This window comes from Lissotriton vulgaris, chromosome 3_2 (genome assembly GCF_964263255.1).
Source record: "Lissotriton vulgaris chromosome 3_2, aLisVul1.2, whole genome shotgun sequence".
Classification (NCBI taxonomy): domain Eukaryota; kingdom Metazoa; phylum Chordata; class Amphibia; order Caudata; family Salamandridae; genus Lissotriton; species Lissotriton vulgaris.
The window spans coordinates 18,555,009-18,581,631 of NC_141690.1; the positions used below are offsets into that span (position 1 = coordinate 18,555,009).

The following is a 26,623-nucleotide window of genomic DNA, read 5'->3' on the forward strand; positions in this document are numbered from 1 at the left end:
TGTACCCCAAAACCCAAACCTTCCCCTGAACCCTAAAAATACCCCTAAACCCAAACCTAGCCCTGAACCATAAAAATAACCCTGTACCCCAAAACCCAAACTTACCCTGAACCCTAAAATACCCCTGTACCCCAAAACCCAAACCTAGCCCTGAACCCTAAAAATACCCCTGTACCCCAAAACTAGCCCTGAAACCTTAAAATACCCCTGTACCCCAAAACCCAAACCTAGCCCGGAACCCTAAAAATACCCCTGTACCCCAAAACCCATACCTATCCCTAAACCCTAAAACTACCCCTGTACCTCATAACCCAAAACTATATCTGAACCCTTAAAATACCCAAACACCCCAAAACATATACCTCAGTCCCCCAAAACATATACCCCTATACCCATATTTACCTTATCCAAACATTTAAAAAAACATGCTTTTACCATTCATGCATTTACAACGAATTTCGTTGTAAATGTATGCGTGGTAAAAGCATATAAAATGTAATGCCATGCGTTATAATGGCATTGCGGAGTCATGGTACTTTCGTAATGAAAGTATGCGGAGTGATGGTATGCGGAAAGAAAGTTGCGGAATAATAGGTGGTTACCCTCCTCTGGTAAGTACATTGGTGGCACGGCGGCCCACATCTCCAGCAACATACTCATATTTTTACCACCGATTTGAAAAATGCACAGGTCTCTCTCATTGATGGCCAGCACCAACATACACTTATAGACACACCTCCCGCCACAAGTTCTAGAATTGCGAACTTTAGAGGTGGGGAGCTACGTTCGAATCTCGGCATCAGCTCAACATCCTGTGATTCCAGGCAAATCGCTTTGTATCCCCGTGCCTACCACAAATTAATGTGTTCTTCTGTAATGTAAATTGTGCTCATGCCATGTTGTCGAGTTCGCGCTATATAATATTGCAAGGAACAATAAAGTAGGGAAACTCGAGTTCGCATACTACTGAACACACACTCTTGAGTGCATCAGCAGTGCACTGTGTATCGGAGCGTTTCACAGGCCTGTCACATATAAGAAATGCTATCAAAACGAAATTCTACAAAACAATATACTACTGTCCGGCAGCAATTCATACCCGGACAATGTTGGGACGGGCTGCTAGTAAACAATAAAGCAACAAGTAAATGAATAATTACTGTGAACAGCAAGAAATAGCCTAACATGGTTATTGTATTTTAAGCATTAACACTCTTGTTTGCTATGTCTTGGCACTACACTGGCAGATTAGTAGGTATCTAGTCTAGCTTGAGTTTCAAAGTTAGTACTCACCTCACCCCTGATTCAGAACAACAGAACTTACTGTTCCTTCTACTCAGGCAGCTGATGAAGCCCACTTGCCACCCCACAGCAACGTTTAAATAAAGTGGGTGCTGAAATTGCACCTGTCCTATCTTGATAGTGCTGGTGTGAAGATCTCCTCTCTAATATCTAGCTTCATGTTCACTTTTATAATACTTTAGCAGTAGTCAGTTGACAGCTGTAAGAAGTGGTGCAATGCCCTTTCAGCTGTTTCAAATGATTAGACAATATTCTTTGAGAGAAACTAAACGTAACAAGCAAGCACTCATTTTCTAGAAGCTCTGTTTGTTCTAATAGATAGTAAGTATATGCTTCAGCAGAAATTATTAAATATGTATTTGTAAAAGACTGATTATCCTATTTGAATTAAAGAACAAAACAACACGTTAAAAATTATGGGTAAAATCCTAGTGGTTTGTTTCGTTATTATTCGACTAATATACATTATCAAAGTGAGAGGTCTCTGGGGGTGGGGGGGAACAGATTGCAGACTCCGAGATAGTAGTCCAGTGGTTTATGGCTTTTTTACCTGCAGACCTCCAGTGATTTTGTTCACACCATGTAGATTTCTGTTGGCTGCAATCATATACCAACCTTTATTGCAAAGTGTAGAACATGAACATGAAAGACACCTTTTCCGATGACTGTTTCCAAGAATACCTGTTATTTGTCTCTAAATGAATAGGCTGTTGTCTCTAATGTGTGACTTGTCCATACTGACACTACTGTTTAATAATTAGAGTGTGCAGTAGTGTGTGTTTTGTATCATACGTGGTGTCAGCTTGCATTACTGGGTCCCTACAAATCCAGTTCGATAGGGGTTCAAGTGCCAAGGCAAAAAGCTGCAGAGACAGGGGGCCATGTCCCCCTTCAGAGGGTGAAGAAAGTTGATTTCCTATTATTCACCACCACTTGTGCCAATGATTCTGAATATAGGATTTTCTCTCATCCAATATAACCAGGTCCGAACCCCATCTTCTCCAACACCGCAAAGAGATAGGGCCATTCGATCGTATCAAACGCCATGGCGGCATCCATGGACACCACCACCGCATCTTCTCTCAGCATGTCTACTCTCTCAAGTACCCAGTGGAGCTGGCAAAGTTTTAGGGAAGTATTCCTTAATGGCATGAAACTCTACTGGTCCGGGTGAACCAGATCGGAAATCACTCCAATCAACCCTGTAGCCAACAACTTGGCTAGGATCTTCACCTCGGCATTCAAGAGCGAGATGGGTCTGTACGAGGAGCATCGATCCCTAGGTTTACCCTCTTTATATATAACCACCACTGTGGCAAATCGTTGATCCTGTAGAAGCAGACCAGCTTCCAGGCTTTCCTCATACATGGCCTTGAGATAGGGGGCTATTTTGTTAGGTTTTAGTTTATAGAGTTCTATTGGGAGTCCATTTGGGCCCATAGCTTTCCCGGATTGCAGATCCCTGATAGCCCGTGCTATTTCGTCGTTCGTGAGCTCACTGTCGAAGTCCTGGTCCACCTCTGACAACACTGGGTGCAGAACATCCCTTAGCAAGACTCTCGACTCTTCTATTGGATATATCGTTTGTGATTTATATCTTCAAGTATTGTATTCAGCAAACTCATCTGCAATTAGTTGCACATCAGTAATTGTCTCCCCCACTTCGGTTGTGATTTCCACGACCAAGAGTTTGGCCTGTTTGCGCCGATCTAGCCACGTGAGCAATGTACTTGCTCTACCTCCTAGCTCATATATCCTACCAAGTTTATCCCTCTGCAATTCATTTGCCCTGTCAGTCACCACACTCTTATATTCCTCCTTTTTGAGAGTGAGGTTATGTAGTACATTCGGATCCCCGGACATCAACAATTCCCCCTCTAGCACCAATATCTTTCCTTCCAGCGGCAATAATACGGCGTTTCCCTCCTTTTTTTGCCCCAGCTATTTGGGTGATTCCTTGGCCATGCACCCTAGTTTTAAATGCTTCCCAAAGTGTGCAGGCGGAGTCCACTGAACCCTCATTCTCCTGGAAATAATGCTCAATTGATAAAGTAATATTGTGACGCATGTTGGAGTTGCATAAGTGCCACAGGTTTATAGGTACCGTTCTACCCACCTGAATGTTGCTCCTACCCAACTGTACCCTTATTGGAACGTGATCAGATATGCTCCTTGCCATGTGTCTAATTTCTGTGACCTGCCCCACCTGGTCTGCTGACATGAGGATGTAGTCAATACGGGAGAGGCCATTTTGTGCCCCGGAATGGAATTTGAACTGGGAGTCCCTGGGATGACAGATTGGCCACACATCAGCCAGTCCTGTCGCATCTAAAAAGGTGGACAGAACCAAATGGGTTGGTCCTAGGTCTCTAGGGGGATAACAGTCACGCCTGCCACATACCACAGAGTTGAGGTCCCCCCTAATTCTCAGTATCCCGTCTGGAAACCCTATCATTATACTCCCCAAATCACGAAATGCCACTGTTTGTAAACCCGGGGGGAAATAGACAGATACCAGGGTCAGTGTCCCTCTCTCCAATCTTCCTAATACAGCTACGTATCTGCCCATCTCATCCTTCCACGTGCGATCCGTGGACATTGGAAGGGATTTACAGACCATAATACCTACTCACCGGGAACCCAAGGTAAATCCAGAGTGCACAACGAGTCAGTAACCATATCTGTCTAACGCTTTACACTTGTTCCCTATCAAATATGTCTCCTGGAGCAAGACCACTTCTGAGGCGTGCCTTTTAATATATTGTAAGACTATTCCCCTCTTTAGTTTGTCACCCAGAGCGTTTACATTCCAGGATAGAATTTTAAGTTTCTTGTCACCCATGAAGTCCTGTGACGCCCCATCCCCCCCACGTCCCGCCCACCCGGATCCCGCCTTCAGACGCTCGCAAGCTTGCGTCTCATTGCTCACTGATATGTCATGGCTGCATTCATGTGCCTCTCCCTTGCATCGTCTCTAACCAACCCTACCCTGGAATATATATGCTGATATCTCAAATTTACTAACTTAACTTTAAATCCCCAACTTCCCCCCTCCTTTCCTCCCCACACTCTGGGCCTAAAGCTGCCCATACCCCATTAGTACAGAGTGCCTGTAGCCCTGGTTTCTAACCTAACTGTTAACTCGAGGGGGGGTGGCATTGCCCTCCCCACAGCCGTCCGCCCTCCACAATATGCCGCCTTTCTTTTTTTTAAGAGCATAATTACGTGTGGGATATGTCACTTAGCATGTGCATCGTTGGCATGAGCCTCCGGTTTCATTACAGAGCGGGCACCGGAGAGATGGGTTACATGCTCCTTTTCAGTTCTTAAAAAGCAAGTGTCATTCACGACAAGGGACCCCTTTTAATTTCGGATTGTGATCTTTTGCCGGCCTCCAGCCACTCCTGCACTGCCTCCGACTGTCAAAAACCAGGTTTTATTGTCCACCTCTACTTTTAACTTGGCAGGAAACAACATTGAATACCGGATCCCTTTATATCTCAGCTGTTTTATTATGTTCGAAGAGGTCCTTCTTTGTTTCTGCACCGCAATGGTGAAGTCCGGGGAGAAGGACAGCTCGCTGTTTTTTAATTTGAGGGGGAGGGCTTGTTCGATTCACCTGTAATATGATATTGCGGTCTGTGAAATTCAAGTCTTGCTAGAATTGGACCTAGGGAGCCCCCGGCTTGGGCCTTCCCCAAGTTACTCTGTATTGCGACTTATATAGCGCACGTATCACCCGAAGGAATCAAGGCGCTTGCCTTGGGAACCCGTCCTGGCTTTTTCCCTGTGAGATAACCCCTACTGGGCATCCCCAAGGTGAAAGCCAGGCATCCCGCAGCGGGTGGGCCGCCGTAGTGGAGATTAAGCAAGCTATTGCCCAGAGTTGCAGCGTGGGACCCCATGATTAGAGTAGGCACCGAGGCGAGAATTATCGAGTCCGTGGACATTTTTGGGCTCAGGACCCTGCCGCGTCGGGAATTGAACCCTGGTCCCGGGCCAGACCTCTGCATCAGGGTCTGCCGCTCTAATCAGTGAGCCACACTCCTCCACTCAGTGAGCCACACTCCTCCACTCTATGCTCCCTTTCAACTGTAAAGTATTTCTAGGGGGTTTTCGGCCGGAGGTGATTCACTATTAAGTCCTCTACAAACAGATCCACAACCTGTCCCTCTGCTTTCTCTGGAACCCCAATGATTCTGACATTGTTGCGGCGTGATCTACCCTCATAATCATCCAGCTGGGTTTCTGCTCATTTCTGGGCAACTTGCAGTTCTTTAATCTAATCTTCTGTCACATTTGTTTGGTGTCACAACTTAATTCTGCTGTTAACTCTTCCATGGACCTCACTTTGTCACTTGTTTTCTGGAGGTTGGCTCTTAGTAATGTCATTTCGATGGTTATGGTATCCATACGATGTTCCAGCGAAGTACCCACCCCGTAATGACCGCCATCACATCCTTGAGTATGGGTTCTCCCATAGTTGTAGTCTGTGACTCCTCCAATTCACCACATCTTGCGACTCTACCTCTCCCTGCCTCTGCGTAGCATACTTATCTAGCTTGGTCTGATGCATGGTTTACTGTCCCTTTGTCCCAGACATTTCTGGGCGATATTTCCCATGTTACGGTGGTCGTTAGGGGGGTCAATTGGCTTTTGGTTTCCCCCTACTCCGGCAGACCGGTTTGTTGTTCCCACCTGTCACTCTGCAGTGCCTTGATTACCTCTGCACTTCTCAGGTTTCTGACAAGGTATCTGACTCAGGGCGCCCGGCTGCCGGGCCAGGTTGCTCGTGAATACCCTAGTGCCAGGTCGGTCGTTCCTGCCTTTTCATTAACTCTCCAGTTCGGCCTTACGTCCCAAAGTTATGCCCTTCCGCCATACACCAGGTCGAACCAGTGATTAAGTTCGCTGAAGTCACGGCCGCCTCAGGCATATGCTCCATTCAGGGGGGTCACTAGTCAGCCCCTCGCCGCCAAGTTCAGGTGTCCTTCTTGGCCTCCACATTTCTAATGACAATCTCACAACGCCCTTCACTCACTGTCTTACCCTCTTTAGTGTGAAGGCCCATCAAAAACTTAGCTTCAGTACATGCCCATCTCAACACAGGAAGTCAACAATGGATGTCGGGGCCCACTGGAGCTTTCCAGTGCATGATGTTATTATTTTGAATAGGACAGATGTGAGGTCAGTGTATGTGGCTCCTTTCACTTTCACTGCTTCTGTGCTCGGGGGCATATCTCAGCCCCAAGCACTGAATCAGATGGGTCAATTGGCTTTTGGTTTCCCCCTACTTCGGCTGACCGGTTTGTTGTTCCCACCGGTCACTCCGCAGTGCCTTGATTACCTCTGCACATCTCCCCTTTCCAGTGGTGCCTTTCCCTAGTGGATCCCCGCTTGGGGGTCGCTGAAAATAGGTTGCGGCTCCCCGCAGATTCCAGAACTTTCCATTACAGAAATGTGAGGAAAATTTGTTTTTTAGTCAAGAGTTTGAGGCTTACAAGGAATTCTGGGTAAACCAACCAGATGTGAGCCACACAAGTCACCCCATAATGGATTTCCCTAGGTGTCTAGTTTTAAGAAATGTACAGGTTTGCTAGGTTTACCTAGGTGTCAGCTTACCTAGTGTCTAAAATGCACAGCTACCCACTTTCCAAACAGGTCAGTTTTATGTTGACAAATATGATGCATCCATGTTGCGTTTTGGGCTGTTTCCTTCCTGAGGTACTATTTTTATCAGAAGACTTGTGGGAGCAAAAATAGAAGGCCATTTATTATTACCAGTTGGATTTCGCTGCATTTGTTCTAGTGTGTAAGAACCAAGACATTTTAAAAATGTTCTCTAAATCATATGCTCATACGGGTACCCACTAATTCAGAGATTTACAAATAACCACTGCCCCTAAACTCCATTGCTTGTGCCCATTTCAGAAATACATATGTTACCTTGACACCTATTTTTCACTCAACATATTTCACTATATGAATTGCTCTATACTCCATACACAATGAAAAACCATTGTACGGTGCAGCTCAGCTGTTGGCCCTGGGTGCATCGGGTTGTTGGAAAACCTTCAAACCCAATATATCCCCACAGCCAAAAGGGTCTAGCGAACGTAATGGTACATTGCTTTTGTAAATCTGCCATTGTGACAAAAGTTACAGATAAAAACATTGTCACAAATGGCTGTTTTTCCTACTCGTTTTCAATATTTATTTATTTCAACAGGTAGTTTCCTTGGGAAACCTCGTGGGATCCATACATATCACCCCTTGGTGAATTCGGAATTGTATCTACTTTTTAGAAATGTATTGCTTTCCTGGATTTGCCCATGGGTTTTATGCTGATTTGCACTGCAAACTGGAAGTAGGTTGAAAGCACAAAAAATAGGAAAAAAGGCCTACATCTTAAAAAAAAAAAAAATACAATAGCAAACTAAAGTAAAAAATTTGGCTTTTTGATTCAGCTCTGCATGTTCCTGAAAGCACATCAAACGTTCGTTGGTTTGATTTTTATGGAAAAAAACTGACTATCATCCAGAGCACTTTTCCCCCCACCTTTACCTTTAGAATCCCCAGGATGTTAGGGGGAGGGGGGGGGGGGATGCAAAAAGTTATGGAGGCCTAAGCGTGAACTAACCCATACAGCCAAAATAAGACTTAGCCCTCAGGGTGGGGGGGTGGGAGGGTCTGTGGAGACCTAGTTGCGAAAGGTTTGACAAAATGGTATGAAGCATCCCAATAATATGTGCAATAGAAATTAAAACACTGAACAATATATTGAATTGTATTTAATTGCTATACTACTTGGCCCTAATTGCTAGTCGATTCAAACCTTCCATTAGGAGAGATGAGATAAAGAAACTACATATGTTAACCAAGGCTGAGTACCACTCATGCCTACTCAGGCCACAGATTATACCATGCTGTAGCTGTGTAAAATGCTACATTTGTTTGTAGATATTGCTCACAGGATGGCTCAACTCCCTTGGCCCCCTGTACAAGAAGGGATACCAGTTTGTAGTGATTCTCAACTGGTGAAAGGGTATTTGAAATAATGTTCTTGTGTGGTGAAATCACTAGTGTGAGAAGTCATGGCGGAAAAATATGTCCTATTGGACTTACCCTTTACGTTTTTCTCATATTACTCACAGTAAGGATGGGAATAATGTGCATTATAAATTAAAAATGTGACATTATAAATAGACCATAGTTAGACTATATTTAAAAATATTTTATTTATTTTTCATTCTTATGAAGCGTACTCGACCCCAGGGGGAGCAGAGCGATGAACATAAAACAGACATTGAGTACTTCGTCACACTACATAAACCAAGAAACTTTATACACAACAGTAAGTAGCAAAGCTAGAAGCCATAGGTGGGAAGTTAGAGGTAATTAAACACCTGGGAAGCACAAGGGTTTGGAAGAAGAAATTGGTCATCATTACACTTTGCACAAGTTTTACATACATAAGAAACAACAGGGAGCAAGATGTAGAATAATTTACATGTGTACTAATTACACATCTAATTGTGTTAATAATTATTGTTAGCAATAATATAAATGTATATGTACTAATAAACTAATGATTAATATAAGCTATATGCATTTAAGACCAGAAAAACTGAAATTATATAGCAGCAAAGGTTATATGTCAGAGATTGTGGGCAATAGCTCAGAGCGGGACATTCCAGCTTATACTGAATTCTTCATGCAATGCTGTATATTATAGAAAACAGCTGCATTATAATAAAACCACCAGCAATTATTGTAAAAAAAGTTGATGATTATAGAAGAAAATGTCTCCACCTCTGGGGGTGGGAGAGACTTGGGAGACAGATGGAACCATGTAGAATTGGAAGAAGATCTGACCAAGGTGTTGAGAACAGCAATTGGCACTCTGATGGCAGAAGCCAAGCAAATAGATGGATTCAGAAAAGGGAGGCTGACTTCCTCGCGACTGGCCACACTAGCTCTCCAAGTTTCTATACTCTGTAAAAATACATAGGAATAGGATTTCTTCACCAGGAAGTCCTATTGTATCATGGATCAATTTTATTTTAGAACTTCTGTCAAAATCCAGTGATCACTTGCTAAGACCACCAGTAGAACACATTCCCTCATACATAGAGCAAACAAAAGATTTGATGGGACAACTTAGACATCCAGTACAGGCCTCAAGTAAATCTACTTGTGGGCATAGATGTGGAAAGTATCTACAACAGCTTTCCACAGATAGAACCTTGAGGGTAATGGGCTCCCTGAACACATACCACACCTAGACATTTCAAGCTAGAGTTTATGTGCCTGACAACAGGTTTTCTTTTAATTCGAGGGTATCCTGTACTTACAGATAGAATGAATTCCAATATAAAGTACTTTTGCTCCTGGCATTTACTGTATTTATGTGGACTATTTTAAAACCACCACCATTGTCAGCCACCAGCCCATCCAAGAATGATTTTGAATTCTGGAACAGATGCATTGATGATATTTTGATCATATGGAGGAGAATCTTGCTGCAGCTGAATACTTTACTGCGTGACAAAATGACTACCTCAAGTTTACTTGCTGCATTGACAAAGACACCATTGTTTTCCTAGATATAAGGATCTTTCATGACAACAGAACCATGTGTACTAACACATACAGGGTCCTGTTGAGGTTTGACAGCCGTCATCTGTGTCCCTAATAGGAAAACCTGTCTTATATAGCCAATTTTTGAGGCTACTCTGGAATTTTTCTCAGCTAGAAGATGTCAAAAAAGAAGCAGACCTTCTAATAGCAAATTGATAAATTGTGGCCACCCAGAATCCCTAATACTGAATCCACAGAAAAGGAGCTGGAACAACAACAGTGATTCTCTTACTGAGCATGACAGAAAGAATGAGAAGAGTCAACAGCTTGTGTGTGTGACCACTTAGTCCATAATCTCAAATGAGGTGAAGAAGGTCATCAATCGTAAGTGAAGGATATTAAAAAGTGGTGATTTGAGGTTTGGGAAAAAAAACCTGTTTGCACACAGGAGAGATAACAATCTTAATCATGTATTGGTTCATTCTAGGACCTATGGGATGACTAATAATAGGAACCAGACAACTCGTTAGGGCTTACCTCTGTATCAGGTCATTTTCCTTGTGGAGTTTGCTGTGTATGCCACCTCACAAAACCCACTGAGAGGCTAGACTTGGGTCTGAAGTAAGAATGGATACAGTTCAAGTATACTAATTGTAACTCTAGACATTTAATGAACCTATCAATTGCCCCTGTGGTATGAGGTATGTGGGGATGACTAACAGGAGAGAGTGAAACTTCCAAGTAATTTAACATGCATATATGCCACTACTAAAATGGCCACTCTGAGACCAATTTACTTGAAGTAGAGCCGTATAAGGAATTCTCCATGAAAGGAAAAAAGATGCATGAATAGGCTCAGCACCCGCATGGCCGGGTTGAATGATGATATGAGTGAATGAATGAAAATACTTCTAAAGCACATGGCTACTCAACAGTGTCTCGGTATTGAACACAGCATATCAGGTAAAGAAGAATTAGTCGCTGAACAAGTGTGTTTTTAACAATTTCCTGAAGGCAGTCTCATTCGTAGTCTTTTTTTTAATTAAAAAGGGGGCTGGTTTCAAAAAGAGGCTACCAGAAAGGTGAAGGAAGAGCCCCCATGCCTCTTTTTCTTAAATAGAGTAACAATGAGGCGTCTAGCATTAATGGAGTGCATGGATCTCATGGGACAGATTCCTGGGGTTTAGGTATTTCGGAACCAAATCATGAAGCACGATGAGCAGTTGTTAAAGCTTTAAAGATCGTTCTTTTTTCGACATGAAGTCAGTGTTATTGTTTGCGAAAGACTGTTACTGACGACTGTTTAGAAAGTTTGAACTGTAGTCGAAGCGCAATATTTTGAATGAATTGGAGACTGTGTGTCAGATAATCAGGATGGCAGAAGAGAGTTTATTAGAGTAGGGAAGCGGGATAAGATCAACGCCTGTACTACAGATTTCTGTGCATCCCAAGGAAAAAAAGAAAAGAACAACATTTTTATAGGAAATGTGCCTCCTCATAGTCAGACCGACCTCAAATATTACCCCAAGGTACCTGGCTCCATACATCAGAGAGGGGGGGGGGGGGGGGGGGTTGCATTCTGCAGGCCAACAACTCATCCATCCAGACAAAGGACCAGGACCAAACAACAGAAATTCAGTTTTGTCAGGTTTGCACTGAGCCAGCCCATGACTACTTTAATACAGGCTCTGAAGGCCCGCTTGGCTTCTGATTTATTTATTTATTTAACTTATAAAGCGCACTACCTCCAAAAAGGCATCCTGGCGCTGTTGACTCCACACAAGGAGGGACATAAAAATGAACAGGGACCAGACAACCGACTAAGCTTTAGGAAACAGCCACGTTTTGAGTCTTCTTCTAAAGGCACACAAATCACTAATTTGTCTTAATTCCAGAGGCAGTTGGTTCCAAAGCTTGCCAGCAGCATACCCAAAGGTTCGCCCACCTCCCCTGACTTTCCTAAATCTCGGCATTGCCACCAGTTTAGCCGCAGAGGAGCGGAGACATCTCGCAGGCACATACCACTTGAACTTTCACTGCATAGACACAGGACCTAACCTATGTAGAGCTTTAAACACTATACAGAGAGACTTGAACTGGACTCTCTGTGCAAAAGGAAGCCAGTGTAGTTCTGCCATAGCCACTGAGGTGGCAGATCTTCTAGGTCACCCCAAGGCCAATTTGGCAGCTATCGACTGGATCCTCTGCTGCCTTTTAAGCAAAAACATAGGTGACTCAAGAAAGAATGCGTTACAATAGTCAAGCCTGCTAAGAATGGTGCTACGAACTATCAAGGCCTGAGCGTGAGATGGAAGCAGATAAAGGATCTTCCGCAAGGACCTAATAATGGTCAAACAACATGATGAGGTTCCTTTGCATGAGAACAACAAATGTGTGTCTTCATATGAAATAATTTTGACACCAAACTACTCCACCAGGACAGCAAGGGGGGACATATAGACATTAAAAGGGGTCTGACTGAGTGCGGTGCCCTGAGGGACCCCACAGTGCAGTGCTTTCACTTCTGGTCAGTATGGTCTCTCATCCAGACAGCTTGTTCTCTAGAATCAAGAAAGGAGGAGAGCCAGTGGAGGGATGAGCCCATCACACCAATTGCAGGGAGTCGATGAAGTAAAATGCTTTGAGAGATAGTATCAAACGCCTCAGAGATATCTAGTATAACCAGCATAATGTTGAAGCCGAGGTCTAGGTTCCACTTTATAAGCATAGAGATCTCCCGCACCTGTGTCTGTGCTATGTCTGGCCCAAAAGCTCGATTGTGAGGGGCGTAGCATATTAGAGGTTTCTATAAATTCAGAAAGCTGAATATTAACCAGTGTCTCCAAGGTCGTTTGAGAAAGTAGGAAGTAAGGAGATAGGGTGTAAGTTAGATTGCAGTCCTTTATCTGCATTTGTTTTTTCAGTAGGGGAACCACATTGCGCCGCTAGCAACAGGGGCATGGCTACCGGGCGAACATGGTGGACGCAAGCTGGAGGAGCTCTGAAGACCGAGCCGCTCTGTTAATTAATCTGACCATCATCCACCAGTAAATATGGGGAGAAACGACACCCCTTGCTTCCCCTGCCTGTTTGTTCCAGTGGTCCGAGTTTGGAGACAAATGGGCCGGAGATTACGTGAGGGAACGAAGCAGCCGTGGGTGAGAAGATTCCAGGCCTGACGTTGCCCGAAACAGCGAGAGAGGCCTGAGGAGCACCGGATCAGGCAGCCGGATCGTGGAATGGCCTGCACTACTAAAGAAAGTGTAGAGAGGGGGCAAAGATCAGCTCGCTACCCATAGGATCAAGAGGGGGCCCTGCAATGCTGCGGTGCCTGACCAGGCGCCCTGAACAGAGGATGTGAGACGAACGTGGTGGAGAGTGATGACCTGAGTGGTGACAAGACTCCGGGCCCGACACGACTGGGCAATATATTCAGCACACCAGGACACACTGGGGCATCAGCAAGTTATTAGAGAAGGCCGGTATTCTGCCTCTGGGCTCGATGGAGGACACAACACAGTGAAGACGCCCAGACCAAAGGCCTTACGAATGGAGGTGAAGAGGTTGTGGGTGTGGGGCTGCGGTGAGGCCCTGTATCCAGCTCCGGGGCCGCGTGATGACCGTGTCTTGAAGGGCAGGAACCCGAGGGGCCCCCAGATCTCCCCCCCGCACCTCTAAAAAATCGAGACCTATCCAGTGGGCCAGCCAGAGGTTATGTGCAGCGAAGTAGGCCTGTGAACGCGAAGGGCCATACGAGTTGGAGAAAGTGTACAATGGATACCGGCTGTTTCTAACTCCAAGGTCAGAATCCCTTGCCTGACCCCAAGATGGCTGTCACAGTTTTCCCTACCACCGGACTCCGGCCAGACCTTGAACACATCTGCATAAATGGCAGCCTCAGCTCCTTCTCTGGTTTGTTTTTACTCCCCCCCCCCACCTCCTTCTTTTACCTCTATCCTCTAGTGGGGACATGATCATCCACTACTCTGTTACTGTAGCCTATGTATCTATTCAAAACGTTTTTTCCCGAACGTTGACACTTGAGCAATATGGCTGATGCCCAGTTGAGTTGCTACACAGCTAATGAGGAGATTGGCCCTGGTTGCCCCCTCGACCATCACCTACCCAGTCGGACATTGAACCCAGTTCTTCCTCGTCTCCCTGCTATGGCTCCTTCCTCCCCTCCTTTCCTACAAATTCTCTCAACCTCGTTGTTTGTTTACTGTACCTTACTACGCTATTGTAACTGATGCAACTTGTAACGCAATATTCCTCTGGTATAGGTCTCTGATACCTTCGGGTCTAGCCAGCACTATATAAACCTTTTTAGATGTACCTTGTAATGCAACGATCCTCTGGTTAAGCGCTCTGATACCTCTGGGTCTAGCCAGCGCTATATAAACTTCTCAAATCAAATAAACTCAAAACTGGTTTTCCTGAACGCTGAGACCTGAGCAACATGGCTGATGCCCGGTGGAGCTGCTGGACAGCTAATGAGGATATTGGCCCTGGTTTCCCCTTTGACCGTCCCAGCCGGACATTGGGCACAGTTCCTCCTTGTCTCCACGCTATTACTCTATCCTCCCATCCCTCCTACGAATTCTTACAACATTGTTTGTGTACTGTACCCTACTTTGCTCTTGTAACTGTTGTAACTTTAAACGCAAAAATCCTAAATGTAAAGCACTCAGATACCCTCATGGGTCAAGTTCGTGCTATATAAAACATTATAAATATAAATAAATAAAATAAAACACTAGCTGTCATCCAGGAGCTGTGCACTTAACCTGAGCGTAAGGAGGCCGAGAACAGTTCTAGATGAATAGGTCATCTTTATCGGTGAGCTGATACATGATATATAGGGGAAAAGTGTGTAAAGGGGAACCAGATTTGCAGCTCAAGAATCAATGTTTTAGGTTGTATTCCAAAGGTGGTAGAAAGTAGGTGAGCTTATCTCCCATCTCACCTTCTGAGAGGTCATTAATGGGTGCGGCCGCATGCAGGTTCAGTTGAATTTTCCCAATTATTTCTTTAAAACAATTACTCAACTTCCTACACAGATGTACATCCACAACATAAGGTGGTGCAGGCACAGGGGAATCGAAAAACTGAGACACAATTAAAAAAATGTCCTTGGACCTGTTCTCAGCCTTATTAATTAACTTCGAATAATGATTACATCTGAACAATTTAATATTATTATGATAAGATTTCAGCACTAGCTTATAAAGAGCTTTGTCATCACTAATGTAGTGACGTCTACAACTTCTTTCTAGTCTTTTGCAGGATTGTCTTTGTAACGTTAGCTCAACTGTAAATCAGGTAGCCGAAGTGGAGAGTACCTTTTTCTGGGACAACCTTTCCGGGGCCACCTAATCAGCTGCTATGGTAAGCCAGTTGTCTACTGTCAGATTATCTACTGCTACATCCCCGAAAGGCAGGGCTACGTCGAGGCTCACAATTCTGGTTTAGAGATAGCAACTCTATTCCAAGCTAGTCCTGGGCCCTTTGTAACCTTACTGTGCTTTATCTTAAGGATGGGGAGTGGTCAAGAAAATGTTAATATGAAGTGGTCCGACCATACCACATAAATGTGTTAGAGAGAATATTTAATCAGTTGTGTGTCCAGCCTCATGACTTGGACCAGATGGAGTCAAAGGGAGATTCAAGGGTGTTACTGTTTCCAGGAGGCTTCTAGCCAGAGCGCCTTTAGCCATGTCCATGTGTATATTAAAATATCCTTATATCAGGAAGTATGCATAATTAACGATGTTAGTTGCTATGGCTTGATCAAGCGAATTGATAAAGTACCCTGCGTACCCAAGTGGACGATAAATGAATACCCCTGACAGGAAGTGTTGGGCAGAGGGCGTAAATGAGAAGCCCAAGGCTTCTGCATCTTTTAATTCCTCCACTAAAGATGTTTAACATTTTAGATATTTTTTATTTTGTTAAGTTTGAAGTTTATTATACTGTAAGAATAAATATGAAAATCAACAAGTACAAGAGGATACAATGCATCTGAAAATGATGATAAGAAATATAACATGAAAATGGAATCAAAGGGGAGGGGGGAGGGAGAAGGGAAGGGGAATGAGCGAGGAAAAACAGGGAAAATATATATCTTAAATCACCAAATACATAAGGAAAATAGCAATTGCATGTATTTCACTGGATGCACAACCATTAGCATATAAAGAATCCAATTATGATATGGAAAGTACATGGAACAAGTATTGTTACGAAATAAAATAAGGAAGGGGCATGACGAGACAACGTATTTCTTTATGGAGGTTTACGGACTTTATCAGCAGTGTTTACCGGGGAAATCCGGGTTAGGTATGCAGTCAAAGGCAGCCACAAAAAATCTCTTTTGATAGATAGGGAAACAGGAGTGACATAATTGGTATCTAGCCTGTGATGAAAACAAACCGCATTCCACCATGCTCTAAAGGTGACTTTGTCTGTTTCCAATTGTACATAATTAAATGGAGTGCTACTGCTAGTAACAAATCTAATAATTTTAACATTTGATGGAGAATATGGCCATTGAGGGGGCAGGGAACCTAAGAAAATATTGGAGAGGGAGAAAGGAACAGAGGTGTTAACGATTTTGTTAATTTGGGACCAAACTAATTGCCAAAAGCAATAAATACAGGGGCAGTCAAACAGCATATGTTTTAAGTCAACATATGTCCAGGGACAGGACCAGCGAGTGGTTGGAGAGTCAGAGGAGAAAGAGGCTAGTTTAGCCGGGGTAAATAAAAGTCGTTGATAAACAAAATAAAGTGTTTGAGAGGTGTTAGCAGCTCGGGAAGTTTTATGAATTTTAAGCCATAGTCTATCAAAAGTAAGTGTTGGCCAGCATTCCGCTTAATCTTTTTCCCAAGCCAGTTCAGCCTTTGTTTTATCTTTACCTGAAGGAAGAAGTAGAGACTTGTTTAAAGAGGAGGCTGAAGGTGAAGAGATCAATAGAGGAAAAAGAGTGGAACATCTAGAGGGCAAATCAGGAGTAGAAGGTAAAGAATTAAGATATTGAGTAAGCGTGGGTAGAAAAAGGCCATATTGAATGTTGAAAGAAGATGGTAGCGTGAATTTCTTTTGAAGATCAGGGAAGGATAAAGGGACATTGTTCAATAGTAATTGAGATATCCAAAATAATCCTTTGAGTCTCGAGGATTTCCAATAAATGGTGCAACTCTTAATACGTAATAGAGTGTTATGCTAAATGGGTTGTTGATCTAGGGAGGAAGGAGAAGGGTATGATGATTGTAAGAGTGGAAGAAGTTTACGAGTATGTGAGATGACAGGGGGATGGAAAGAAGTAATTGAATTTGTAAAAGGGAGAGATTTATTAAAATCAAACGGGGAAAGAAAAGATTTTTCTATAGATTGCCAAATAGGAGGATGAGTTCCATGCTCTGAGGATAGCCAACAAGATGATTGTTTTAAGGAAAATGCATAATGATAGGATTTGAAATCTGGAAACTTAAGACTACCAGATGATTTATCCGCTTTTAAAGAGGATAAGGCGATACGAGGCGATTTATCTTTCCAGAGAAATTTTGATAGCAGAGAATCTATTTCCTTAAAATACAAACCTGGATTGTGGACCAGAATCATGGAGAGAATGTACAAAATCAGAGGGAAAAGCAGCATTTTGATAGTCTATTCTGCCCCACCAAGAAAGAAAAAGTGGATGCCAATATTCTATATTATTTGATAAGGTTTTGATAATTGAGTCAAAATTGAGTTTCAAGGTGTCAGGAATGTTAGAAGAAAACCACAAGCCTAGATATTTAATTTTAGAGGGTTGCCAGGAAAACCCAGTAGGAGCAAAATCATGTTTGAGGCATGTTATATTAAGAGGCAGTGTCTCGCATTTGTCTGAGTTTAGACGATATCCGGACAATTGGGAGAAAGAATCCACCTGATGAAGGAAAGCTGGAATAGAAGAGGCTGGATTGGAGCAATACAAAAGAATGTCATCTGCATATGCAGATAATTTGACATGAACATTGTCCGATTGGAAACCGGAGATCAGTAGATCTTGTCTAATCTTAGTTAAAAATGGTTCCAAGGCAATTATAAATAAGAGAGGTGACAACGGACATCCTTGTCTTACTCCTGTAGAGAGTGAAAAATAGTCAAAGGTCTTACAATTTACAAAAAAGATACTTTAGGATCAGAATATAGTAAAGATATGAGGAAGATTAATTTTGGAGGCAAACCTATCCAGTCTAAGGCCTTAAACATAAACTTCCATCCAATCTTATCAAAGGCTTTTTCAGCATCTAAAGCTATAGTTGAAATAGGGTAATCAAGAGATGATGCTTTGCCGAGAACATTAAAAAAGGCTCTTGAATTATCAGAAGATAACTGACCCTTCACAAAGCCCGATTGTTCAGGACCAATAAAATGGGGCAAATTAGGATTAATACGGGGGGAGGCGAGAAATTTTGCAAGTATCTTATCATCAAGATTAAACAAAGATATTGGTCGATAATTCTTGCAAAGGGACGGTTCTTTATTGTCTTTGGGTATCAAACAAATCATGGCTTCTTGAAAAGTACCAGAGGAAGAACCGGACGTAATGAAGTAATTAAAAAGCTTCAAGAGGTTGGGAAGAAGTATGGTGGCAAAAGAGGCATAGAATTCAATAGTAAAGCCGTCTGAACCAGGAGCCTTCCCTCTTTTTAAGATAGAAATTGCATGTGTAATTTCGGCTAACGTAATGTCTTTATCTAAAGGGCCAAAATCAATCAAAGAGGAGGAGGGAGGCTGAAGATTTTGAAAGTAAGAAGACAAATCCTGTGGAGAGGGTGGTTGTTCCTGAGTTTATAATTTTGTGTAAAAGCAGACAAACCCATTTAAAATATCGCTATCTTTAAAGAATGTAGTACCAATGGGGCCTTCGATGGATTCTATCTTAGTTCAATTGTGTCTTATTTTCAGATAATTTGCTAGTAATTTTCCCATTTTATTTTGGCCTCCATAGTAACAGGAACTACTTCTTAAGAGATAGGATGAAGCAGCCTTTGTGGATAGTTTAATAAAGGTAATTTTTGCGTCAATAAGATTCTTTAAGGACGATTCGGTATTTAATTGATAATAATTAAGTTCAAGGTGTTTAATGTTGGTAAGCATCTGATTGGATTAGGCTTCAAAAGCTTTCCTTTTCCTGGAAACAATATTAATTATAAACCCCCTTGCAGCAGCTTTGAAAGAGTCCCAAATCATAACAGGAGAAGAGTTTGGAGCGGAATTCAAGCAGAAGAATTCTCACATAAAGGTGTTAAATTGGCCAGTGAAATTAGGGTCGGAAAACAAGGCGTTAACAAAGCGCCACCTGCCAGCATGGGGAGTAAAGGGAAGTAAGTCAAAATCAACAAAAACGGGAGCATGGTCTGAAATTAGAATAGAACCAATTTCGGAGTGCAGTGCATGTTGAGAGAGAGATTTTACTGAAAAAGAAGTAGTCAATTCTGGATTATGAGTGATGTGGAGGGGAATAAAAGCTATATTCTCGAAGGTCAGGATTACATAATCTCCATAAGTCAATTAAAGATTTATTGCGTATGGTGGAGGTAAATTGTGTGTGCATCTTTGTATTTATGAATTTCACTGAGGAAGACCTGTCTAATATGGGATCAAGAACTTGGTTACAATCTCCTCCAAAAACAATATATTCATCATCAAATAGTAAAAGTTTGTCAGAAATATGAGTCCAGAATACATTATCAACATTAACTGGTGCACAAACATTGAAAAGTACTATGGGAATCTTATTGATGAGGAGTTTAAGAATAACCCAATGACCATTAGAGTCCAATTCTTGATAAATTACTGTAAAATGAAGTTTCTTGTGACATAGAATAGAAACACAATTTTTCTTACCTAGAGCTGGGGAAGAAAAAACATTGCCTACCCTACATCTTTTCAATTTAGAAAGTTCAGTGTTAGACAAATGGGTTTCTTGGATTAAAGCAATATCCGTTTTCAATGTAGCTAAATGGGTTAACACCCGTTGTCTTTTTACATGATTATTAATCCCTTTAACATTCCATGTAATAACTCTAAGAACAACTATTAAACTTTATCTGAACAGCTATTAGGCATACAGTGAGAATCTTAAAAATACTACATTGAGGAAAAGAGGAGGAAGAGTAGTAAAGATATAAGATCAAGGTAAAAGTTGAAACAGGAAAGAGGATAGTGAAAGAAAAAATATCATGAAATGAGAAGCAAAAAAGGAAAGATAGGGAAAGGGGGAGTATAAGAAAAGGAGAGTAGAGCAAAATACCAAAAAGAAGACAAGTAAGAAAAACAAGGACGTACCACAAGCAACAATAAGAGAGGGGAGGGTGAGTCCACATGGGGAGGGCAACACACCGTACGAAGGACTCCGGAAGGAGTAACGGACGAGAAACATCCCCCAGGAACAGCAGAGGATACATGAAACTATCGAAGGACCATAAACTGCATCTTGTAAGAAAGAAAATAAAAAGGGAGAATATTAACAAAAAGAAAAGGAAACATTATGACATAACAAAATACATCAGGGAAGATGAGCAAGAACAATTATTAACAAGACTATTTTGATGGAAAAAAATATCATGGCCGAGGAATGTCCATGGTGTCATCTCTACACGAGTTCAGAAAATGTTGAAGAAGGGCTTGTTCCTCGTAGTTAGTCGAATTGTTATTGTAAGTCACCTTAAACAAGCAGTGATGAAACAAACCATATCTGGCATTCAAAGAACGTAGAGCCGGTCTCATGTCCAAGAATTTCTTCCGACGATCAGCAGTAGACATAATCCTGGGCGAAGAAAACATTGGAACCATTCCAGGTGATTTTCCCTTTTTGTTTGGCGGCATAAAGAACTTTGAGCAGATCAGTATATTCTAGAAAGTACAAAATAACCCCTCTAGGTTTCATGGAGGAGGTAGGTGTAGAGGAAAAACAAGGTCTCTTTGGATATTCAATGGCGGTTGATCAGGAAAACCTACTAAAGTTTGCAAAAAGTTTGAAAAAATGACAACGGATCCGCACCTTCAAGTCCTTCCGCAAATTGTTACGCCTATTTCGTTTTTTCAAATTTTCAATTTGTTGTTTAAGATGTTGGATTTCTCTATGCATTCTGCACCCGAACAGTACTGCCTGGACAGAATCCACACGTTGTTCGACGTCTACAACTTTTCGTTCTGTTGTCAACCAATTATCCTCAAGGTTCTGTAGGCGAGAATTTATTTCCACCAAGTAGGGCTTGAGGGAGCGTATTTCTTCTAATAAAATTTCCATAGAGAGTGATGGAGAGGTATTCATTGGTGGAGGAGAGTTAGTCTTTAGTTGCTTCACAGATGCAGAAACAGAGGGTATCTTAGTAGTTGGCTTGGAATTGGAAGTGGAACAGGGCATGATGGAAGAATCTCCCCCAGTAGTCGCATCTGATTCAAGATTTGCCTCTTCCATATTATTTTTCGAAACACTGACAGGGTTATGGTCCTCTATCAACACACTATCAGGCTGTTTGGCATTGTTGCGATTAAAACGAGACATTGCCATCTAGCAGTGTGAAGAATATAGACCGTTAATCAGAAGAGCATCAAAAACTAATAGGTATTGAAAGCGAGAAAACACACAGGAAACACATAAAGAGCAAGAACTGTTGCATAAAAGCTGTGTGTGTGGACTATTTATATCAGAAGGCAGGCAGAGGCACAGAGAAAATGACCAGACAAGGTCAAAAACGAGGAAAATTCCCATTTAAAAGTGCATTAGCGAAATTCTGTGAGAAAATACTGTTGTTGCGCATCAGGATTAAAGCAGTAGGAGCGAGCAGAAAAAACAAAATGGTGGCCTCGACTCCTCATCTATTCGCGAGTGGCCGTTGAAAGCAGAAAAAATAACCAAAATGCTCATCCAAAGCGACCAAAAGTGTCCCCCTGAATGCAGGAGATGTTTCCACACATAAGGCCTCTGTCGTTGGGTTCGTACAGTAGAAATCGCAGCCTGGAGGAGTTTTGGCGCCTTACCCCGTCACGGAGCTCTGAAATCCAGCGGCCATCGCGCTCAAGCCACGCCCCCTGGATATTTCTTTTATTTAATTGTAATCCCCCTCCGTGTTTCTCTGTCTTATCTGCATGAATACAAGTTTACGTGTCTGGTAGGGCAAATTATAAACCAGGGTGAGTCATCCTTCAACTGGTTCGTTCTCTGTCATAAAAAGGATATCAGGCTGGGAACCAATCAGGAGATTATAGACTTCTAAAGCATGTTTATGCAGAAAGCGGATATTAATAAGAGTAGCCTTAAGGTGCTGACCCTTGATTCCATTGGGTTCACCCTCCTGCATAAGCATTGTAAGTTCACATAAAACATATAACAGGCCCCCAACATTCATTCACAGCCAGTTCACACTCGCCTGAGGAAGCATTACTCAAATGTAAAAGTACCACAGCAGGGTATAAAACCCTTGCATTATTATACCTCATTGCCACGTTTTTCTTCTTCAAACCAGCATAGTGACTGGCGCTGGCCGCTACCTGCACTCAGACGACTTATAACGCATCCACAACACTTCCATTATTAAGTAGGAAGCCTCCACCAAAGCGAGGCTCCGCAACCTAGCAGCAAGTAGACTGAGTTGAATGATGATATACTCTGGTTAAGCCTTTACCTACAAAGGTATAATCTCTTCACTTTGTGTTTCGGAATTATCATATATATTCTCAGTTGTTTTACAACACCCTCATCACAAAAGTTAACTCAGACATTACCTTCCAACAACAGCCTCTGCTCCAAATGAAATGTCCATCACAAAGTATATATTCAAATCATTTGATACTCTATAGGTTGGTTATTATCATTATTATTAAATTAACATAAAAGATGGCCTATAAAACTTTGAGGGGTCACTGAGGGGGCTTATACTTTCATTTGATTTGCTGTATCAAAGACTAGCAACCCCCCCCGACGTTGTCCGGGGGCAATGAGGCTTCAGGGCCAACTGCCCGCCTAGGCCCCCGCCCGGGTCCCCGCCCACCCCGACATTGTCCGTGTCCCAGAGCCAACTCCCGCCCCGGCCCCCTCCCGCCCTGACATTTTACGTGTCCCTTTGCATTACCTGAGCCGCCGCTCCTCCCCGCGCTCCTGACTTCACCGCCGCTCCTCGCCGCTTGTCACCGCTCCTCCCCGCCTGTCCGCCGCTCCTCTCCGCTCCTCCCCGCCTGCCCGCCGCTCCTCCCCGCGCTCATGTCCGCCGCTCCTCCTCGTCATCACGCACGTCGCGGCCAGCGCTACGTCGCAGCCGGCGCTACTTCCAGGGGACTACTTTTGTTTTTTTAAGTTAAACTTTTAAATTTACATTTCGTTTTTGTTTTATATAGCCTATGTCCATCTGCACACCATGACATTTTCAACGATGTAGCGGGTGTGTGGATTGGCGCTGTGGTTCCCGAGTTTACCTGGCTGAAAGGTTTGTGTTCTCTCTTTATAATAGTAGTATAGATTAACAAGATTACAACCCAGAACCACCCTAACGAGGTGGTGGATAGGGCTTTTTCTGACTCTGTCCCAAAATAAACCCTTTTGCGATAGACAGTGAGGGCAGGAGGAGCAAAATACAAGTAAGAAGAACAGTGCACGTGTTCAATGTTGTCATTGCGCACATTTACAACGTGACGTCTGAAGGGGCACAAAATAATAAAACTGGCTTCTCCGTTAATCAAAATTCATGGTTATGGAAGCTCACGTTGGTGGATGGCCGGGTGGTTGAGTTGTAAGTAAAGAAAAGGCTGAATCTATGCACTACTAAAATTCTAGCAGACTCAGTTCTATTTTATTCTCCCGGTAAGATGACAATACTTCTTGCACATCTTTGATAGTGTGTGACACAAGGGTCCAACCTGCCTATAACTACCTATAGGGCGAATGCAACCCTAGATACAAGTAGGTACCATATCAAAGGGCATACAGGTCTGCTCGACTCTAACCACAGCTTACGGGTGACTGGGGTAGCACTTCGTATGAACATATTTTGATATTCTAACACACACTGAGTGTATGTGTGAACAACAGCATGGCAGTGTCCCCACATGACATTCAATTATTTAGCATGGGGGTTGCCTCCTAGTGAACACTAATGGCCTCTTTTCGAAGGGCTGCAGATATGAGGTTGGCTCAACACTTTAGAGCTAAGAGTGCAGTGCATCACTGGCATGATCCTGTTAAAATGTAACAATTGTACTATGATTCTGCTAAATGTTATGATCATTTGTCATATCTCCACAGACAAAGAGAACTTGGTAAACCACCAGGTCTCACGCCCAATCAATAACCTCTAAAGCTAATAGGGGTGACATTTTCCACACTAGTATGTATGGATAGAATGTGTACGATTGAGGAATGAGTCTCTTCCTACTACAAAAAAAATCATCACTAAAACAAGAGAGCTGAGGTCAGAGCAGTCCCGACGAAATCCGGAAGACCTGTATGGCTAAACATGACCGGTTAAACATGTTTATCTTTTTCATAAAAGTGAACCATTATGATGCAAATTATGAATATTCATGTATTAATTTTAGAATTGTTTTGGGAAAGTTGTTTGAGATGAGTGCAATTTTCTTTTTCCTTTACACAAAAAAAGAATACAGCATTTCTATTCTTAGCAAATTTTCGACCATCAGCAATATGTGCTATTTTTCCAGCAGCTAATCTGCAGTCTATTTAATGTGTTTTGTCTCTGCAGAGCCAGCTTTTAATCAGTTGAAGAAACCAATTTTACTGAAAGCTGAACGTGAAGAGAAATATTTGAGAGGATGATGTCATACCTGTACACTGCCCGTCAAGATGAATTTGGAGATGGAATACCTGAACAGTTCGATCCCAACCCTGCATTGGTCATCTCGTTGTAGAAAATAATTCCTGAAAACTAATTTTGCACTTTCTTTCAACAGAGCATTGTTCTGTGTAGAGACGAGTGTTTTCTAACTGTCAAACTTCTATGGAGTTAAAGTGCTAAACCTTTATAATGGACTGATGTGCCTTATGAGTGTATATGTTTTTTAAGTTATAGTATGGAGCAGCAACGTACCAAAAACGCATGTTAAATATTTTAGGAAAAGTAGAACCATGCCAAAATAGTGGCTTGAACCATTTGTTCAAAGTTATACTGCTATCCTAAAACTTCTGTCATTTTCAAAGATTTTTTGCACTAAACTACTTTCTTCTTCACCCATGTAAGTGACAATGTGCTTCTGTGTAGGTTGTTCAGGAAGAGTTGGTTGCCCCGGCTAAAGAACAGCACAGAGTGATCGTGCAGTAAATTATCAGCGAAGGTTTTGAAATGAGCATAACCTGCCATGAAAGAACAGGTTGCAACATTCAGACACAGATGTATATGCTTGTTTGACAAATTGAAGGACAGTAATGGGTGGGCTGCCTCTCTGTTGTTCATTGTTGTAACAACAAAAAAAAGATATTCAAGCCTCATGTAGTCAGTGTATATTATAAATGGAAACCATTACCAGATTCTCTCATGCTGCTTGTTGATGTAAATATTTTATGTTATTATTAAGGTATTGCCTAAAGTAATTTAATTCATTTCCTTTTTACAGTAAAATGCCATACAAATATTTTTAAAGGGTTTTGTACTATCTAAGCTAACATTTACCTAAGATATACAGTTGTCTGCACGTTAATACATTTCATCATTTCTGGGTTGGACTGAAATTAAGGGGTTCCTTTCTGTGATAGATGCCATAATTGCACACTAAACTCTTGAAGTCTGTTTTTCTAATATATTAGCGATTTAAACATCACTTCCACTCTTTATACAATCATTGCATCTCTGTGGATGTTAGCATTTGCATTGCTTTTTTGTCCTGTATTACTGTTGTCTCCTTCATAATTTCATTTTATTAGCACTGAGTGATGAACTGAACACCTTTTCTGTCTTTTGTACTATCATTCCTGGCTTTGTTTTTGAATTTTTTTCCTATTTGCAAAACTTGCAACTGATTCCTTGCTTTTGAATTTTATTGTGGTTCTTCGCTTTTTATAACCATAAAAGCAAATGTTTATTGACTGCAAATGTTGCCTTATTCTGATAATGCTTCGCATAGCTTGAGATGTCTATACTGTAGCAATCTCTGCTTTTGGTTTCAGAAGTGCCGCCATCTTCTGTCCACCTGTAATCCAGTAGTTTGTGACAACTGCAGCCACTGGAAGTGAATGCCACACTGCAACCGATACATTATCCTGAGAAGGATTTTACTCGTTGATCTCTTCCCTTAAAACCAGACACTTCTCTTTAAAGCATGGGTATTTGTATGATCAGGAAACCCATGATTTCTGTGACAGATCTCATTCATCCAGTGTTTTTCTATGTGGATGCTTAAATTAGGTTTGGTGTTGCTAAAAAAATAAAAAAAACAATGCCCTTCAATGGTGTAGCTTGCTACCTGTGGAGGCAAGGAATTCAATACCGCTTACCGATAGTAAGCGTATATAAATGTTGCAAAAAAATTTCATTTTTGGTATGATAACTTTGGATATTGATAGAATGCAGCATTAGGCCTTAAACACTGCCATACGCTTTCTACCATCCACATTAAAATGCACTAGATCGTCATCTCTGTGGCTCACTTTCTTCTGCATTTCATCTGGATATGGAAAGTGGTGTAAGTAGTGATAGAGTAAGGCATTTGGTGAGAGAGAGTGGTACATGTTTCCCTCCTC

At 42.2% G+C, this 26,623-nt stretch overlaps 1 protein-coding gene across 1 annotated transcript in view; it reads left to right on the top strand.

Annotated features, from left to right (window-relative positions):
• RELL1 (RELT like 1) overlaps window positions 1–25,976 on the top strand; it is a 136,642-nt gene extending 110,666 nt beyond the window's left edge. Inside the window, exon 8 of the mRNA XM_086963993.1 lies at window positions 24,633–25,976. The gene's annotated coding sequence lies outside the window, so the exon portion shown is untranslated. The remainder of the gene's footprint in view (window positions 1–24,632) is intronic.
• The last annotated feature ends 647 nt before the right edge of the window (window positions 25,977–26,623 follow it).